The sequence below is a fragment of the Cryptomeria japonica genome, chromosome 5 (genome assembly GCF_030272615.1).
Source record: "Cryptomeria japonica chromosome 5, Sugi_1.0, whole genome shotgun sequence".
Classification (NCBI taxonomy): Eukaryota; Viridiplantae; Streptophyta; class Pinopsida; order Cupressales; family Cupressaceae; genus Cryptomeria; species Cryptomeria japonica.
Genome location: NC_081409.1, coordinates 39829748 through 39849872, shown reverse-complemented (window position 1 = coordinate 39849872; position 20125 = coordinate 39829748).

The following is a 20125-nucleotide window of genomic DNA, read 5'->3' as shown; positions in this document are numbered from 1 at the left end:
CCTTCTTATGTGTAGTTTCAAGTCGAGAAGAATCTTCTCCAAGAGCTCCAAACTCATCCAAAGAATTTTGATCATCGGAGAGCGAGGATTCACCGATAGGTATCTTATTTAAAGATTCATCACTAGATGAGGACGGCTTAGAAGAACTCCCTTTGGAAGTAGATGTTTGTAGACAAGCTTGAAAATTAGTATCACCCATCAAAGTGTATGTCTTATTGTTATAAACGAATTTAACTTGTCTATGCAATGTAGAGGGGACAGCTTGCATGCTATGAATCCAAGGCCTCCCTAATAACAAGTTGTATGTTAAATTTTCTGGCATAACATGGATAGGAGTAGGCAAAGTAACAGGTCCCACTGTGAGAGGTAAGGTGATGATACCTAATGAAGTCTTAGCCACATTGTTAAAGCCATGAATGGGACAAGAATCAGGCTCAATAAGAGATGTATCCACATTCATCTTATGCAATAAATTAATGCTACACACATTAAGGCCAGAGCCATTATCTACTAGTGTTCGTCTTATAGCAGTGTCTTTCATGACAACCACAATCATCAAGGGATCATATTGTTGTTGAATTTCACTAGTAGGCAACTCATCTTGGGTAAACACAATTTGAGCTTTAGGATTCATCACAGAGTTAACAAAAGATGCTATATTACTAGACGTATTCGGTGGAGAAACATTCAAATCTTTCAAGGCATCTTGTAACATTCCATGATGAGCGGAAGAAGTTTGAATCAAATCCCAAAGGGATATCTTAGCAGGGGTAGCTTTAAGTTGTTCTATGAGATCATATTCCTTACCCATAACTTGCGAAATACGAGGAGCTTGAGGAAGAATTGGTTGAGGATTAGGAAGGGAAACTGGAATAACAGGAGGAGGATTAGGTTGCCTATTATTTCTGGTATGATAAGTATGGGCAACCACATGATAACTCTCTCTAGTTATTTGTTTAGCATAATTGTAAGGACTCATAGGTTTTCTTCCTTGTACAGTGATGATTGGTTTATTCGAGGTGTGAAAGGAATCATGATCATACCTTCCTTGGACAGTAAGGAGAGGTGATTTAAGAACTTGAAAGGTGGGAGAAGGATAAGCACCTTGGACTTCAAAAAGAGGCTTGTTATGTTCATTCAAGTTTATCATGTTAACCAATTTAGAGGTCTTGTTTTTGTTTATAGGTTTCGACAAAGCCACAAAGTCATCAAGAGCATCATCCAACAAGGCATGATCATATCGGTTAAAAGGTTTGTCTTTTAATTCGAAAGGAGACATCTCCTCATAGAGGGGATTATTGAAAACAACCATGTTACTAGATTCAGGGGAAGAGTGGATAGGAATGTATCCTTGAGAGGAATCATTCGACTTATCTTTCTCATCACACCTAAATGGCATAGTAACAAGGTTTATGAGTTTTTGGTAAAATGAAGGTTTAGCATCCTTAGGGTTTAAAAACTCATCTAAAGCTTCATCTAATTCATCTTGGCTATACTCATAATAATCATCAAAAGAATGAACATTTTGCAAATAAAAATCTGACATTTTGAAAAGATTGCATAAAATTTAAACACACAATGCAAAGAAACACACTCTTTTTTTTTTTCTTTTTTTTTACTCTTTAATGAAAATGAAATGAAAACACACTAATTCTAGATCTAGATCTAACAAATGTAATGCAAGAGGAAGCAATGATAGATTCACGTCGGGTTCACCAAAATGTGTAGGGGAAAAAGTGAGACTAGGTCAATCATGCCCTAATCCTACCTTTTGACACACATTACGGAATACGAAAGAGCCTAGAGATATCGCACAATTGGCTACTTCTTTTGGTGAAAGAGAGAGCCAATGGGATATCTATTAGGATTTCTATTCCCTTGTTGAAATTGTAAGATTAAGTAGTGCAAGTTCAAACCCTAATCCCAAAATGCAAGTATGAACCAATAACAAGATTGCAGAATTGAGATTAAACAATGAACAGCTGTAAATGTAGGGATAAAATAAGAATGCAGATATGTACCCAGAGTCAAAATTGGACTGAAAATGTTCGGGACGGGGGCGCGGGCGCCACTGTCCTGAAAACTGCACCAGAAACCACTGTTCTACACTCTGGAACACTGTCTGGAAACTGTCTGTAAACTGTCTGTTCAGAGGACCAGAGCGCCCAGCGCCTCTGTCCCAGGGACCAGGGCGCCCAGCGCCCCTGTCCTGGCAGGACCAGGGCGCCCAGCGCCCCTGTCCTAGTCTCTTGCTCTGCAATTTCACACAGAGTGTTGTTCCAACCTTCTCTCTCCGGATCTGTATCTCGCGGCGTCGTCCGAATCCCGAAACCTGCAATAATATCTGAAAAAGGGGGAGGGGCGGCTATATAGGGTTTTGCCTTATTCAAACCCCCGCTTCGGTGATTTCCACCTTCACGAATAGCCAAGTTGTTTTGTAAAATGTATTGTGTGTGCAGACCTAGTGTGTGTGCAAGGTCCAAAATGCAAGAAAGCAAACTAGAGCAACCTAGAAAGTAAACCCTAATTGCTTGCAAATGATAATGTAAATGCTCTAAATCAAGATGCAATGTGATCTAAAGCATGAATAAATGATGTATCAAAGCTTATGCAAAGACATGAAAACAATACGAAATCATACCCAACCCTCAAGGGAGGAGTACAAGCCAATCTTCAGTCGATAATCTCCTATTGTTCTTCAATGTCTTCCAAGCCCTAAGTGGATGAATGAAATTGATAGATGCTTGATAGAATGATGTTGAATGTTGTTGAAGTCCTCAAAGATCTGCTCTTTCGCTGCATATGAAGTTCCTGGAAACAAAAATCCGATCCCTTCAAATGAGGAAAGAGAGCTTTTATGTATGAAACCCTAGGTCGTAAATTCGTATTTTGGCCGACCTAAAGATTGAATATCCCGCCAATTTCTTGGGGTTAAGCTTTATTTTATGATTGGATCGTGCTCCCAAAATTTTGGGAAAAATGTCCGGGACCATGTGCACCGGGCGCCACGGTCCCGACAACTTTTCACCAAATTTTCAGGGCCGTCGAATATGATGATTTTAGAGAGAATCCCGAAGTTACAGGTGATTTCGAGATGTTTTGACCCCGAAACCAAGCCCCCAAGTTCGGAATAGGACTTAATTAGGGTTTTTGATTGAGTGATGTATTGAAGGAATAAGATGCGAGGGGCGCGCTTTAGTGAAAGGGCCCAACTTTATGATGTAGAGAATGATGAAATAGGACCTTAGACCTAATTAATTTGATTAATTAAGTGCTTAAGGAGAAATGCAATGCAGAATGCAAAATGCACTAAGGCGGGTGCTAAACTAGGTGTGAAATTGTACCACCCTAGCGAGTGCGTACAATTTACGACGCTACAGTATGTATTATTTTTACAACAATTTATTCATCCTCATCAAAGTCGTTCCCACAATCAGGGTGTTGCAGGATCTTCAGGTGATAACAATTTTCTTGTATTATCACTTGCTTGGCTTATCACTCTGAGTACCCAAAACACATCATACTTGATACTATCAATTTTAAAAATAAAGGTTCATCCTTGTTTACAATTCTTGCACTTTTCATATATTTAATGTGTTATTCTTTAGGTGTTGTCAATGTTACTGTGCAAATGTCGTCGCCGCCTCATCAGAGGTTACCCTCACCTGTATTGCCGATTGCAATATCAGCAACACATAGCATGTAGACATCCTCTATTGCACATCATATTGGCCCGCCCACTGTTGGTAGATCCCTCTTTTGCTCTATCTTCTGTAATGTGTTTATTTCCCTTCAAGCATTCTTTCTTGAATTCTAAAGCCATTTCATAGTGGATTCATTTTTTGCAGGAGGAGATGCACATGAGGATGTGCTAGAGGCGACTACTATTGATAACATACCATCATTTCCTTGATCTTCTCATATTTCTAGTACAGGAACATTGCAGGCCACATTGGTGGTGAGCAATGAAGAAATGATTCCCTTAAAGATACAAAAGGTTCTAGGTACTTTAAAATTATTATTATATATACTCTAATTGTAATTTACTTTATGATCACTCATTTTGGACTAATGATCCCATGAATTTTTTGCAGGCAATGATATTTTCTATAAACATCTTAGTGACATTGCATTGCAGATATTTGGGCCCACCATATGTAAAAGGTGGTACATCATATGTGAACTAACCCTAATCCACTTTTGATTTCATATCATTGCTAGAATAGTTTTCCTTTGATCCATTTCTTGAAGTGTAATAAAGGTAGCTTCAGTTCATTTCTGAATCTAACAGGTTTGCTTTTGCTTTAAAAGGTGGAATGACTAAGAAAAATGGTTAAAAGATGAATTGACAAACCAAATGGTTGAGTGGTTTGGAAATGATACCTTTGACAAAACCAAGCTCCTTGAAAAAGCTGGCACATATCTAAAGTATGTGAAGGACCAATACAGGACCCATTTGTAGAGGAACCTAAAGTACGAGTGTCCCCCCATGATTCCAGAGAGGGAGTGGAAGGACCTGATTTTGGATGCCAAGGAGATAATTGAAAGGAAAAAGGGAAATACACCACTAGACGCTCGAAGGTACGGGATACTATTAAGAATGTAATTATGTACTAATTAATTACTCTTTATATTTATATAATCTAACATATTTCAAACTTTTTATAGACTGAGTGACACGTCAAAGGCAACCAAGGCAAGGCAAAAAAAGCACGGGCAACACAAACTCGGCTCTGGTGGTTACATGAAACTTGTTGCACGAATTGTAAGTATCTCATGTAAACGAAATACTGCATCAAAATATTAATAAATTGCAAACATTTTTTTTTTATCAACAATGCAAGAAAAATTCACGGTACCAAGCAAAAATGCAGGGCTCTGAATTCAATAGAGCGCCCATAGAAGATGACAAGAGAACTGCCTACCAGCAAGGCTATTCAGCCATGGTTGATTGGCTATGAGACTTGAGTGGGCATACACAACATTCAAGTGCATCTGTTGATAACTCAATGATGAATGGATAGTAACAAACCGGTACTAAGAGGGGGGGTGAATTAGTATCAGGCAAAAACATAGTCTTAAACCAGTTTGTTAGTAGACACTGTGCATTGACAGACAAATAGTAACACTGGTCTTTAAACAGAGTACAACCGGCAAAACCCAGAATAACTAAGATGAGCATAAACCGATTGACACTTATCTTCTCATACAATCTAACACTTCATTTCCATTTCACCCTAATGCATGAATAGGTAATCTACCATCAAAGATATACATATAAGCAACTAGATCAACATGATTCACCGCTTGACAGAAAACAACATAGCATCACATGAAGAAGACATCACACATGACACACATATTTTTCACGTGGAAACCCAACTGGGAAAAACCATGGTGGGAATTAATACCCACAAGCTTGTTTTTGAACTCTTTACAAGTCCGCTCTGTTAGGAGCCTTGTCCAATTAAAGACTGATACAATAGGTTCTATTACGAACCGATCCTGTTAGGGATCACCCAGATAAGGGATGGCTAGAATACTTGGTTAAGGGTTAAACCCTGTTAAAGGTTACCTTATTAGAGGATTTAAAGAACTTAATGGTTTTGAGTCACCCTGTTAAAGAATTTACAACAAGCCGATTAAAGCTACCCTGTTAAGGGATTTTCCAACTATTGAGGTGGTTAGATCAATAGGTAATACAATGATCTGGTAAACAGCACTCAATGCCAATGCAAATCTGCTTACGCTCCTCTTCACCTTCTGCACTTACACTCTGCAGGTATCACTTCTCTCCTCTAGTCTAACAAGAATCACGTATCTCTTCTCTTGGATACACACACAACTTTTGCCAACAACCTCAGAAAGAATCACAACATCGACCTTATAGGAAAACAGATAGGTCGGTAGCATAAACCCTAAACCCTAAACCTGTTAGGTTAAGGAGTTTAAACGGTTCAATCCTGACCGTTGAGCACACTGCATTAAATGCAACAATCTTGACCTAATCTCAAGACATTCTCCATCGTTTGTTTTCCACCGATTTCATGGCGACTGAAAACCCATCACACATTATCACCATTTACAGACTTTGCACATTCTCGAGGTAGATAGGAACAATCTCCTTCATGCAAGATCCTTCACGCACACAAGGCTTACATGGCAACACGATCTGTTCTTTGTTATCATGTTAACTCATCACACAAAGTCACCAGTTGAGCCACATAGGCTTGAAACACTTCAACTGGAAACCCTAAAGTTGAGACTACCAACCGGTAGTCATACAACACTTCCATGTGTCAGTTCCCATAACCATATGTTGGTTCACCTTGAACAAACACACCGCTTCACTTTGGCACAAATGTCGGTTCACAATATTACACCGGTTCTCTTCTCTTCATCATATTGACATCAATGACAACACACAATGTCATTATGTCCTCATACCAATTCACATAATGCCAACAATCTCCCCCTTTGGCATTGATGGCAATATACAAAGATATCTCTCTGCTTCACATCTTCTCCTCCAATTTCTGCAGATATCTTCTCCGCTTCACATCTTCTCCCCCTTTGACAACAATGCCAAAGTGGAGGCACAAGCTACCCTATTCCATTATGTTGCTCCCCTGAGGAGTAGCATCCTTCAACACATCAATCCAAAAAAAAAATTGACTATGCAATACCTGACTGATGTCGAGCATATGCCTTTAGTTTACCTCCTGAAGGGGCAACACCCCTAGTTCACCTCTTAAGTACATAAATGTAGCCTTTGGGAGAGGCTTGGTGAATATGTCTGCTAACTGCTCCTTACTGGAAACATGTTCCAGTGCAATCTCTTTTTTCTGAACCTTTTCCCTCAAGAAATGATGCTTAAGCTCAAAGTTCTTGGTTCTAGAATGTAAAACCGGATTCTTGGAGATATTAATTACACTAGTATTGTAACAAAATATACTTACCGGTTCAGATACAGAAACTTTGAAGCCATTTAATACATGCTTCATCCAAATTGTCTGAGTGCAGTTCATGAAAGCTACAACATACTCTGCTTCCATTATAGACTGATAGATACAACTCTGCTTTTTACTCATCCATGAGACCAGTCTACCACTGAGAAAGAATGCATCACCGATTGTGCTCTTCCAGTCATCTACATTACCAGCCCAATCAGCATCTGTGAACACTTTCAGGTTAAAATCATTATTGTATGGATACCATAACCCATAGTCAATAATTCCTTTCAGATACCTAAGAATCCGCTTGACTGCAACCAAGTGGGATTCTCTAGGAATTTTCTGGAACCTTGCAGTAATGCCAACTGCATGTGCAATATCCGGTCTGCTATGCACTACATAATGCAACTTACCAATCATTGATCGGTATTCCTTCTCATCAACCAATGCTGAGTCATCCTCTTTGGATAGTTTACAACTGGTTACCATCGATGTACCAACCGGTTTGCTATCTTCCATGCCAAAGGTATTCAACACCTCTTTAACATACTTGGATTGAGTGATAAAGATTTCATCTTTCATCTGCTGGATCTACAGTCCAATGAAGAACTTAATCTCCCCTATGAGTGACATCTCAAACTCTTTCTTCATCTCATCTACAAACTCATGACTCATCTTGTCATCTCCACCAAAGATAATGTCATCAACAAATACCTCACAGATCAGGATCTGATCTCCTTTAGCCTTCAAGTAGATATTGCTATCTTCACTTGTTCTCTCAAATCCAATCTTCACAAGATGGGAATGCAGGCATTCATACCATGCTCTGGGTGCTTGCTTTAGACCATATAAGGCTTTATGTAGCCTACACACCATGTCACTATCTTCAGATAGGGCAAACCCATCTGGTTGCTCTATATATACTTCCTCTTCAAGTACACCATTTAGGAATGTAGATTTTACATCCATTTGATATACTTTGAATCCATTAAAAGCTGCATATGCAAGAAGCATACGAACTCCTTCCAATCTGGCTATAGGAGCAAAGGTTTCTCCATAGTCTTCTCCTTCCTCTTGGGCATATCCTTTGCACACTAGTCTGGATTTGTTTCTAATCATTGTGCCATCCTCATTCAGCTTATTTCTAAAAACCCATTTGGTACCAATGACATTTTTATGCTCTGGTCTGGGTACCAAAGACCATGTACCATTTTTCTCTATCTGTTCAAGTTCCTCTTCCATTGCCTTGATCTAGTCTTCATCTTTATGTGCCTCTTTGAATGATTTAGGCTCAAATTCAGAGATCATACATGAGTTTTCTCTGATCTTTCTTCTTGTAAGGATTCCTGCATCCTTATCTCCTATGATCTGCTTAGGATCATGATTCAGCTTGACATAACGAGGAATGGTCTTGATAGATTCCTCTTGCTTTTCTTCTTCATCCTCATCTCCATCAGTATCAGCATCTACATCTACCGGTGTAGGAACACTATTACTGGTGCTTGGTTGGCTGACAACTGGTTCCCACAAGGTTACAACTAGTTCATTTACCGCTTGCTCACTGTCGGGTTCCTCATTTTTCTCAGAGGTTTCATCAACTCTTACATTAATGCTTTCCATAATTCTCTGAGTCCTATTATTGAAACACTTGAGAGCTTTGCTCTTGGTGGAATACCCTAAGAATATTCCCTCATCACATTTTGCATCAAATTTGCTCTGGTGTTCGCTCCTCTTCATGTAAAATTTTCTACCAAACACTCTAAAGTAGCTAACCATAGGTGTCTTACCGGTCCAATACACATAAGGAGTTTTATCCGTACCTTTTTTTATGAGTACCTGGTTCATTGTGTAGACTGCAGTGCTCACTGCTTCTCTCCAAAAGGTGTGAGCTACCTTTCCTTGAATCAACATAGTTCTAGCTACTTTAACCACAATCCTGTTATTCCTCTCTGCTAGGCCATTCTGCTGTGGAGTCCGGGGGGCAGACAGTTGCCTCTTGATGCCATGTTCTTCACAGTACTCGTTGAACTCACTGGAAGTGAATTCCCCTCCTTGATCAGTTCTCAGGCACTTGATTCTTTTACCACTTTCCTTCTCTACTAATGCTCTAAAAGCTTTGAATTTTACAAAAGCTTCAGACTTATCTTTCAAGAATGTGACCCACATCATTCTTGAGCAGTCATCAGTGAGAATCAAGAAGTACCTATCATCCTGCACACTCCTAGTTTTCATAGGACCACACAAATCAGTATGCACAAGATCAAGCAATTTGTCAGCAGTGAAAGGTTTACCTTTAAAGATTGAGGAAGACATTTTCCCCAATTGACACTCTCTGCACAAGGTATTATCCGGTTTGCTTAGCACCAACAACCCTCTAACTGCCTTGATCTTACTGGCCTTCACAAGGTTATCAAAGTTTACATGGCAGAGTCTCCTATGCCATATCCAGCTATCATCAAATTTAGCCATAAGACATGCACTTACATTTGCATTCAACTGAAATAAGTTACCTTTGGTCTACATGCCAGTGGCCACCAATTCACCATTCTTTCCTTTGATTCTGCACACTCCATTCTTGAATTCTAGAGTGAGACCACTGTCATTCAGCTAGGCAACACTCAGAAGGTTGTGTCTAAGACCATCAACTCAGTACACATTGTCAGCACTACTCTTTCCATTCAGAGAGATGGACCCTCTACCTTTGACCATGCATGGTGCATCATTACCAAAGCAAACCACACCACCATCATACTCTTCCAAGGATAGAAACTTGCTCCGGTCACCAATCATATGGTGAGAACAACCACTGTCAATAATCCACTCATTGGAATTATCAAACCGGGAGACAAGAGCCTTCTTGTCTGACACATCTTCCTTGACAGCAACAATCACAATATCTTCATTTTCTTCATCTTCTGATTCCTCATCTGTGACACCTTCATCAACTACCACAAAACAGTTTCTCCGGTTTCCCCCTTTGAATTTCTTGAACCTTTCTAGTTTGTCCTTGTTGTCGCTATTAGGACAATTTACAACAATATGTCCTATCTAGTTACAAGAAAAGCATTTCAAAGGAAGCTTACCTCTATATTTGTCGGTTCCTTTAGGAAGTTTCCTGGCAAGGAGAGCTTCAAATGCCATCAGAATCTCCTCATCATCCATTTCTCTGCTCTGTCTTGGTTCACCACTGGTGCTAGCTTCTTTTCCTTTTCTGGATGGTACAATAGAAGCTTTAAAAGTTGATTCAGTCTTTTGAACACTGCCATCAAAACTATTTAGCTCATAGGCTGTCAACTTTGCAATGATGGAGTCTAGGGATACCTTAGTTTTGTTTATTGATCTCAGCTCCTGAATAGCAGCAACCCTTATTGCATAGACTGGTAATAAGGATCTCAGGACTTTGCTTACCATAGTGGAATCTTCCATTTTACCACCTGCACTCTGGATATCTACAACAATGGTTTTGATTTTTATTCCATACTATTGAATGGTCTCACCTTCAACCATCTGCATGTCTTCAAACTTCCCTCTAAGGATTTCTTCCTTAGCTTGTTTTACATGCTCATCACCACCATAGATATTTTCAAGAGTATCCCATACCTCTTTGGGATTTACCTTATCTTAGACATCAATAAACTCAATGTCAGATAAACTACTAATTAGGGCTTCCATGACTTGCCCATTCTCCTGCATCTCTCTCTTTTGGTCATCGGTGAGAGTACCAGTAGGGACAACATAGGCATTCTCAACATAGCTCTAGTGTTGAACACCCATGCTTCTGATGTATATCTTCATTCTGTTTTTCCATATACTGAAATTTTCTCTATTAAACTTTGGACCTTCCCTCTTCATCATTAGATAGGGATCTTTACCTCAAGCGGTTAAGCTTACAACACAGAGGACCTGGAGGATGCTCTGATACCAATTGATAACTCAATGATGAATGGATAGTACCAAACCAGTACTGAGAGGGGGGGTGAATCAATACAGATAAAAACACAGTCTTAAACCGGTTTGTCAACAAACACTATGCATTGACAGACAAACAGTAACACCAGTCTTTAAACAAAGTACAACTGGCAAAACCCAGAATAACTAAGACAAGCATAAATCGGTTGACACTTATCTTCTCATAAATCTAACACTTCATTTCCATTTCACCCTAATGCATGAACAAGTAATCTACCATCAAAGATATACATATAAGCAACTAGATTAACATGATTCACCACTTGACAAAAAACAACATAGCATCACATGAAGAAGACATCACACATGACACACATATTTTTCACGTGGAAACCCAACTGGGAAAAACCACGGTGGGGATGAATACCCACAAGCTTGTTTTTGAACTCTTTAGAAGTCCACTTTGTTAGGAGCCTTGTCCGGTTAAAGACTGATAAAATAGGTTCTATTAGGAACCAATCCTATTAGGGATCACCTGGTTAAGGTATGGCTAGAATACTCGGTTAAGGGTTAAACCCTGTTAAAGGTTACCTTGTTAGAGGATTTCAAGAACTCAATGGTTTTGAGTCACCCTGTTAAAGGATTTACAGCAAGTCGGTTAAAGCTACCCTGTTAAGGGATTTTCCAACTATTGAGGTGGTTAGAGATCAACAGGTATTACAATGATCTGGTAAATAGCACTCAATGCCAATGCAGATCTGCTTAAGCTCCTCTTCACCTTCTACACTTACACTCTGCAAGTATCACTTCTCTCCTCTGGTCTAGCAAGATTCACGTATCTCTTCTCTTGGATACACACACAACTTTTGCCAACAACCTCAGAAAGAATTACAACATCGACCTTATAGGAAAATAGATAGGTCAGTAGCATAAACCCTAAACCCTAAACCTGTTAGGTTAAGGAGTTCAAACGGTTCAATCCTGACCGTTGAGCACACTGCATTAAATGCAACAGTCTTGATCTAATCTCAAGACATTCTCCATCATTCATTTTCCACAGATTTCATGGCGGATGATAACCCATCACACGTTATCACCGTTTACAGACTTCGCACATTCCTGAGGTAGATAGGAACAATCTCCTTCATGCAAGATCCTTCACGCACACAAGGCTTACATGGCAACATGATCTGTTCTTCGTTATCATGCTAACTCATCACACAAAGTCACCGGTTGAGCCACATAGGCTTGAAGCACTTCAACTAGAAACCCTGAAGTTGAGACTACCAACTGGTAGTCATACAATGCTTCCATGTGCCGATTCCCATAACCATATGTCAATTCACCTTGAACAAACACACTGCTTCACTTTGGCACAAATGCCAGTTCATGGTGTTACACCGGTTCTCTTCTCTTCATCATATTGACATCAATGACAACACACAATGTCATTATGTCCTCATATCGGTTCATATAATGCCAACATCTATCACACAAGTAAATATGCTAAATGGAAGCTATTTCAAATTGAATACTTTACCAATAATTTAATTGATGTTGAGTTCCAACATAAAGTGACTATATTTGTTTTAAATAAGCAAGCAATGATAACAATGTGCATGTCATTGGAATGCAGACTGCTAATTGTGAAACACCACCTGCACATGAAGATCCGGATGTGCATCCTAGTAGTGGAGGTATTCATTTCCTATTCAAATTTATTTATTTAGCTATTAATACAATTAAACATCTTAATTTGTAATTAGAGTAGTAATTAATGTAACCTTTTTTGTTAATATTTTAGAGCATGTAGTCAGTGGTGAGAAAGTGGAGCATGATCTAGGTACACAACATCAAGAATGTGATGTTCCTCACTTAGGTAAAGAGGACCACTATTATTGCTTTAAACAAATATAATTGCAATTGGTGTTCAGCATTAATGTAACCTTTAGTATTTCAACTCCAGATGATCTAGAGGGTGTTCAGCATGTTGAGGTTGAGGCTACACAAAATGATGTGGCCCCATCAGGTAAAGAGCACAAGAATTATGTTCTCTAAATTAATGAAATACTTGTAACAATAAAAAAAAAAAATTCAATTTAACCCATTTCTTTGTTATTGCAAAGGACCCCCCTTTGCTTCAATGTCCTCATCCTCGGTATAGGACTAGGCATACATCGAGATCACAAGCAGTTGGAGGAACATCTACAGAGGGGGGAAATGATGAAGAAACCGATGTTCCACTTAGTCTTTTCATAGCTCCAAAAAAAAAAAAAAGAAAGAAATGATTGTAATCTAACTTATTTGATAATGACTGATTTTTATGTGTTAGTGAATGTAAGTATGTGCTAATTAATGTTAGAGTTAGCTTGTATTAGCTAATAATTATTTATTTAATTATTAGTCTATTAAACTCTACGCTTAAGCTAAACTTAGGCATTTAATAAATATTGTAGGTATTTAATAATTATTCTAATTATTAAATACACATTATCTCTTTAGGGTTTCTTTAGGGTTGCATATCTTTAGGGTTTCTATTATCCTTTTATAAGGATTGTATTGTACTTGTTCATTAAATTGATTCCATTTCTGAATGATAATTTTCTTCTTCAGAGCAATGTATGTTTTTTTGCTTTGTGCCTCCATTCTTCTCTTGTAACAGGTATTTGCATACAGGTGTTCTTGGGATCTCTCAAGTTGTATTTCCTCAACTTCTTCATGGCATCAGAGCCTACATCTATTGTTGCTTGTTCCTAATTTTTCAGAAGATTTTTTGGAGAAGGGTTTCAAGTTTTTTTAGAATTTTTTATTGGATATGGGGTAGCTATTTTGTTTCTGATCATTTTGGGCTCAAACGGACCCACTATTGAGCTCAGAACACCCCAAAACCCCTATTTCCATATAAAATTTGTCAAATTTGGGTTCAGAAAATTTTTCTTTGGTTTTGCCTTTTTTTTGCATGAATTTCAAGAAATTTATCAAAAAAATTATTATAAAAAAAAATAGAGCAGTTTGGGCCAAAACAGACTTCACCGTTGGCTTCTGAAGGGTGTTTCCATTCATTTTGATATATAATTCGACCTATTTCGATGACAAGTGCATCTCGGCCATGATTTTTTCATTGGCGCACTTTACGAAGCATAAAAATCCATACGGCTATACCTGCAAATGCGTCAGAAAATTTTCGTCAAAAAAAAGAAAAAACTAATTTTTTTTTTAACCTTTTTATGCTCAAAAAGAGGGGTTTTTTTCTTTTGGCCATATCTTGGGCATACAGAGTCATTTTTTTGAAAACGAATAGGCGTCGGAAAGCTGGTTCTGAGCCAGACCTTGTTATGTTGGTAATTTTTTCCAATTTTTCTATTTGACTATGTTTTTTTCCAGTCAAAGTGGGGTCTCTTTTTTGCACTCCGGGAGCCACAGAATGAGCATCCTAACTTCATTTTTCAAAAACTTTATATCGTTGGAAAGCTTGTTCTGTGCACTTTCCAACCATATGAGTTTTATTTCCAGATTATGCTCCATACATATTTTATTTAGTTTTTTTCTTTTCAACACTCTCATGGATATCTTGGTTGTTTCAGGTCTTGGGATCTCTTCTCTGGGTAGGATGTCTCTATTTTGGTTTTCATTTCTATTCCAATCTTCTTATCATTGTAGCTTGTATTTATGTAAACGCACTGAGATAAAGTGCCATCATGCATTGTTTACTTAGGATCTTGCATATCTTGTGCCTTGTTGTACATGCACTACTTATAAAGTGTCATGAAGGGGTTGATGTTTGCCTTTTGTTTGCCATCTACCTTTTTCCAGTCAGTGTTCCTTCCATGACATTCACCTCATGATGTGTGTCAAGTGAGTGTTCCTTCCACGACACTATGTACTTTCTCTGCACCTTCGATGTTCCTGGTTCTTTGTCATGCAGTTCTTATTGGTCGTTCTTTTCAGTGTACTTGTCCCTCTCCCTTTTTAGCATTATGGGGAGGTTTGTCCTGTTGGTTCTAATGTTTCCTTGGTTTGATTGATCATCTCTTCAGGCTTTGGTGTCTCATGCCATCTGTATCTTCGAGTTCAATTGTTTGCCTTTGTTTTCCATCTGATTCGAGTAGTGCCATTTGAGGGCACTCATGCAGATTACAATCTTCTTTACCTGGTCATGTTCTATTTCAGTGGAGGTTCTTCAGATCAGCAGTTACTCTTCGACAATGTTTGCAACTATTTCCTGCTTCAGTGGTGATCTTCTTGCTTTTCCATCTCTTTTTGGAGTAGAGTTTTTTCCTGCATGGTTTTCTCTATTTCTCTGGTTCATAGAGATTTGGTTGTGATTGGCTACCTCATTAGGCCTTGTTGTCAGGACCCAAATTTTCCTTCATCATGTAGTTGCAATTTTTGCTTCATGCATTTAGTTTTTTAGCTACTCCCTAAGTTCATCTTAAGGGGGGGGGGGTGTTAGAGTTATCTTGTATTAGCTAATAATTATTTATTTAATTATTAGTCTATTAAACTCTATGCTTAAGCTAAACTTAGGCATTTAATAAATATTGTAGGTATTTAATTATTATTCTAATTATTAAATACACATTATCTCTTTAGGGTTTCTTTAGGGTTGCATATCTTTAGGGTTTCTATTATCCTTTTATAAGGATTGTATTGTACTTGTTCATTAAATTGATTCCCTTTCTGAATGATAATTTTCTTCTTCAGAGCATTTATGTTTTTTTGCTTTATGTGCCTCCATTCTTCTCTTGTGACAGGTATTTGCATGCAGGTGTTCTTGGGATCTCTGAAGTTGTATTTCCTCAACTTCTTCAATTAATGGTTAAGGATGATATGTGTTAATTAATATTGATGAATGTTGCGTGTTAATTAATGTTAATCAATGTTATGTGTTAATGAACGTTATGTGATATTAATGAACGAATGCTATATTTTATTAATGGTAGAAAGAATGAATGAATGAATGTTATAAGATGTTAACGGGGAATTTAGAGTGATGTTAGGGGGGGGAGGGGCCAAATGAGCTTCCACCTTCACATGGTTGGCCCTATTAAGTAGAGAATATTAAACTATTCTCGAAACCAAGCGAAGCTCAACAAGATAACACACTTTTCAATATTTCATTATGTTGCACAGTTAATCATATTGAATAATGCTTAATTGCAGGGTCCAATAGAGCCAACACGAACAACTACACCACAAGTTGCTGGGTATAATGAACTCCCATATTGTCTTGTCTGTACACGAACAATATGAGTTGCTTCTAGTGTTGATATCCAAGGTGGGACTGCAAAAGTTATGAATATGCCTCATCCTTGTAAGTTTTTTTATTACTTGTAAGTAATTAATATGTCTCATCCTTGTAAGTTTTTTAATTACTTGTAAGTCATGAATATTGCTCTTTAGCTGATTAAAATTAAATGAAAATCTTTAATGAATACACAAAACTATATACATATGCAGGCGCGCCATGGTTGAGATGGTCCAACTCCCTAGTCTCACTCTACGACTAAGCTCATGCTATATCTAAATCAAAGACATCTCAAATACATTGTCGATGGAAAGCTGCAAAATGCCATTTTCATACATAAGAAAGACATACACAATTGGGCACAATCACCAAGAGAAAGGTAAAAAGTGTGTTTGAGATTGTATCATGGATGTTTTTAAGGATTGTATCATGGATACAAAAAATCTCTTCATTAATCCTTCACTCATGATTGCTATAATACTTCTTTAGACTTCTCATGTCATTTGTTGCACTTCTTCACTATTTTGGACTGAGTTTCAACCATGTATTTGCCTTGACTTATGACTGTACCTAGCTTTGTCCTATCTTTGTAAGCCTCCTCTTTGAATTGTGGTTGTAGCTTTGATAATACCTTTTTAATGTTGCACTATTTGTAAGGAGGACAACTCCTAATGCATGTTGCAAATTGTGTTCTAGTGACTGAGACTAACCTTTTTGTACTTGATGTTTTTGACTAGTTGTCATAACCTCAGACTTTGATGCTTGTACCTTAATAGAACTAGATGTTTCTTGTATGCATACTTGGTCAAGGACTGCATTATGATGCTATAGGGCTACAAACTAAGATTATTTATAGTATTGAGTTGCATATTTGACATAAGTTGCCCTATGACTGTTATGCCTCTTGAGGTTATAAGGTGTTGTTCTTGTCAAGTTTTGACAATGCTGCAACAATAACGTGTTATTTGTTGTTAAGGTTTGGAAAGACCTTTTAGAAACTTATACCCTTCTCTTTTTCACTCAGTAGACTTGAATACTATCATTTTATTTGGTACTAGGTATGATTGCCTACTGGCTTTACTGTAGACTGCAATCTCTCTAGACTGTATTTTCTGAGTGTTGTTGTTCTATACTTGACCATCTATTAGGAAAACATAGCTTGAAATGTCCAAAACAATTAATGAATGATTGCACTATCACCAATCTATCTTGAAGATTTGACTACTCTTTAGATTATGATTATGACTATCATGATATTTCTTGAGACTGCTCTATCCCCGTATGAAACCCTTTGTTCCCACAAATCAATGCTTTGAACTTGACTACAACTTTATAGTGATCACTGTCTTTGTACAGTAAGCTTGCTACTTTCTCAACTTTTGATATATTGGAGGCTCCTAGGATGGTTTCTATCTTATAGTCACAATACCTTGCTATAATTTACATTTCAGATCACTACTCAATGATCATATGATCTCTTTGTCTTTTGAATTTAACTCTCGATCTTGCTCTATTCTTGACCTTTTGAATAATTTTGGGCCACCATTTATTACTTGTATTACCCTATATGTAAAAGACCTTGCTCACTGCTTCTCGTACTTGATCTTTATCTGGTTTGTGTCAATCCTACTATTGCACCTTTTCTATTTATGATTGAGATTTGTTTTGGGATTAAAAACTCTTGATGATTTCGCTAAATGACTTTTGCATGACTCTACTTTCTAAGCTATCCTAGGGAACAAAAGAGACCTGGGTATTTGCTCACTTCAAGGAAAAACAAAATCTAGCAAGACAATCAACCCTTTTAAATAATATGTGGAACCCTTATTGTGAGCAAGAAAGCATTGACAAACTTATAGATGTTGTCATAACACAAAGCTGAAACTATATTTTTTTTTATAGATAATCAAATTTCTCCTTTAACCCGACTTTTGCTTGAATCATTACTATAGGTGTATCCAATGCATGATTTAAACAATAAGATACTAAAAATTCTAAAATAGGGTTCTGAAAACCCTACCTCCAAATGTGGATATCTACTATTATGACTATGACAATTTATCTCCAGAAGCTTTGATGCTAACTTCTATCATGCCTAAACTTTGAATGTGGTTTGCATGGTGTTGGCATGAGGTGCTTTGTAAATGTCCTTATGGATTCTCTTCATATTTTTATGAAACTCCTTCATCGAAGAGGCAAACCTCTCATTCAAACTTTGAAGTAACCCTTTGACTGTTGCATGCAGTCCTTTTCTTATAAACCTTCCTCCTTGAGGTGATGTGCTAGGACATAAACTGAAGGTGTAGCTTGTGGAACCCTAGCATAACTTCTAAAAACTAGCTATAAATGGTTCTTTTCATTTGAAACAGAATGCAAACCCTAAAATCACATGAAATCTTATACTTTTAGCTTTCTATTTCCCTCCAAGCTATGCATGAAATTGATTTTCTTGATAATCACGTGGAAGGAGGCCTTTAGAAAACTTTTGTAAATAAATAAAGAATTTTATTTGTCTTTACATCTTTTGAATTAAAATGCCTTTTCAAGTGAATTATTTTCCCTCCAAACCTTGCATTGTGAAATCTCATCCTTTTAAATAAGCTCAACCTTATAGAGACCTTCAAGGTATTTAATAAATCCTTTCTCTAAACTTTCCTAAATTCATGATAAGACATGACGTATATAATAATTCTATTTTTTATCTCTTGAAGTCAAAAAATTGGTAACAAAGTCGTGCCTTCAAACCTTAATTTTTAGATAGTTAAATGTCCATTTTACATTTCTAAAAAAATTGGAGGTCTTATGATATTCCACGTGATGGCTACATGTTGACAAAGTTACCCCTCACAACTACCGGCCCCTCTCCCTAATAGGGTATTTGCATGAAAACCCAAGTCCAGCTATGTCAAACCTGAGTTTGACTCCTTCAAACTCAAGTTAATCATTGGTCACATGTAGAACATGCATTTGAAGACTTGAATGACCTTCCCTCCAAAGTATTTTCTTTTGGGAAAAACTTTTGCTTTCATGAAGTCACATGAATGTGCTTCTTTTTTAAAGATTTTATAATATAATCATAAGAATATAGCCCTTCTTTTCATTTATAAGGTACATTTGAAACCTTTTGGAGCCTTTTAATGAGATTTCCAAAACAACAAGGACCTAGGACCTTAGAAAAGACTAGAATAAGCTTCAGGATATTAAAATTTAGACTCAAAGCATGAAGATCCTAACAACAAAAAAAACCCTATTAAATGCAATTGACATATAAATGAAAATTGGATAACAAAAATAAATAGGGATATAACATTAGGTATTATAATAATATCATATGTGAAAACAACCAATAATAAAATCTGTAGACACCTAAAATTGTCATGTCTAATTAAATAAATATTTTTATTTATTTAATTGTTTTAGCCTAATTCTTCTATTAATTAAATAAATCTTTATTTATTTAATTAATTCATTTATCCTCTTCTAGCCTTATTTCTCATTTAAATAAATACATTTATCTATTTAAATTATCATTTTCCTAAATTAAATAAATATCTTATTTATTTAATTAATCCCACTTCTTCTATTAATTAAATAAATCTTTATTTATTTAATTAATTCATTAACCTTTTTCTACCCATGACACATGTCATTCATCTCTTAATTCATACACTACCTACCCCTTTCATTATTTTATTATTTCTTCTACCTAACCTCTAATCATAGCCGACCTCCTTTTACACCTCTCAATCTTATCCCTCCATTTCTTATAGTGTCTTCTATATAAGGAGATGCCTCCTTCATTATCAAACCCTAATGATTCATTCTAACTAATCATCTTTTATGCACTTGACTACACTACGATCCTACTTGCAACCACATTCCGTTCTTTGTTGAGCTCTTGTGCACATAAAATCTGAGAGCAAATATATCGAGCAAGATCAATGGAGATAGGAAGAATGGAGATCCAAACCCTAGTGGACATGTCATGGTATAATCTTTGTGATTTCATTTCATT